Source organism: Glossina fuscipes, unplaced genomic scaffold (genome assembly GCF_014805625.2).
Source record: "Glossina fuscipes isolate IAEA_lab_2018 unplaced genomic scaffold, Yale_Gfus_2 0, whole genome shotgun sequence".
Classification (NCBI taxonomy): Eukaryota; Metazoa; Arthropoda; class Insecta; order Diptera; family Glossinidae; genus Glossina; species Glossina fuscipes.
The window spans coordinates 4,989,576-4,991,346 of NW_023998414.1; positions in this window are offsets into that span (position 1 = coordinate 4,989,576).

Consider the following 1,771-nt stretch of genomic DNA (forward strand, 5'->3'; position numbering starts at 1 on the left):
TATGATGAATGGTTAGCTACTTGCGTTGCTTGAAAGCTGGAAATATATATCAATGAGTGATGTAACTATGTTGTTGGTTATTTAAATCGACAAAACGTTGGATGACTAAGATGACTGGCCATTAGTGATATTAGCTTAGTAGATAAGTGCACGATTCAATAGCTAAATGATTTAATGTCATTGGCTGCTTTGCAATTACAGGGTGACGCTTTTGAAAATTTTATATTGAACTTCACGCCCCTTCAATTGTTGTCGAAAATTCCAAAAAGTAGCCGAGACGGAATCATATTTTCACTCTCTTTCTCTTTGACTGTGCTTTTCTATACGAAACATTTTTGCGAATCTCATTTACTCAGCGGGATATCTTCGCCCAACGATTAATTACGATAATGCAATTCAATAGGATACGATATTGAATGGATTGTCATCCTTTTTACAATCTATAATGCTGTAGACTCTTAAATAATCGGATCCAACTGATTATGCTATTTTTACTTGGTTTCGTAGTTTTTGTTTTTAATTTTTAATTCCTTAGATATTTTAATATATTTAATTAGTCCATAAGTTTACTAAAACACTTTTCTTTAATCATCTTTATAGTTACACATTGCTATACAATGCAAACATTTTCGTTAGCACCGGCATATTCAATCAATCGAGCAATCAAATTATATCTATATTTAATAGGCATATTTTCGTTGATAAGTGAGATTTAGAAGAATTCGTTTTTGAATTTACCATTCGATGGTGTAATGAGAAGAATGTCAACAATTTTCCGTCAGAGATTTGCTAAGAATAAGATTCTCTTTAAGATTTTTTCCTTCCCGTTTTTTTTTTTTTTTGTTTTTTTTAAATTTATGGAATATGAGGAATTGATCTGCTAACTGCGCATAACTTATATAAGGCCAGTATACCTAAGCGGACTATATTCGCTATTTCATTAAGAATCTCGTTGGCTCGATGTGCTGTAAGTAAAGGAAACGAGAATCTACTCTTATGCTAAGAGTTTTGGAGTTTTAATGAAATGTTTACAAAAATATTTTTAAAATTAATAGTTAATAAAACAATTAAGGTACAACTATTGTTCTCCGAGGACCCTACCGAATTTCATTAGCTTTAAAATTTTCGATAATCTTCTGAACGCTCTTTCTATTAAATCTTACAAGATCTCACTAAAAAATCTCCGAACTTCAAAAAAAAAAAAAAAAAAAAAAAATGAAAAGTTATTCTATTCCTTGCTCAAATAATTGAGTGCATCACACTCACATCATATTTTCGCTTCACTTATTTAATCGTAGTTTTAATACAAAAATATTTTCATATTTTTATAATCGCCACCACAAACACAACACAAGGACATACTACAGTATGATAAGACGTATTTTTTATTTTTCTTCCCCCCATTAGTTATATATGCCCGCGCTTCGTAGGGGAAAAAATTGAAAAGAAAAGTTCTTGAGCATGATTTTTAGCGACTCAGTAGTAGAGTTTTCCGATCCAGATAAAAACATTATATTAATCGGCCGTAAATATGATCTTACAACCCAGCAGGCAGAAAAGGCAGAAAAATTAATTATATATTTATCTCACTCCTTAATCAAACACTGATGCAAAATTAGCTTATCCCAGGCATGCAACACTACTGGTAGCCATTTTTTGAAAAATGACTATAACTTGAAAAGAATTTGAGGTGGTGTTTATCCAAGATTCGTCTTAAGACGAATATGTTTTTTTTTTTCCATCTATTTGAATATATATATATATATATATA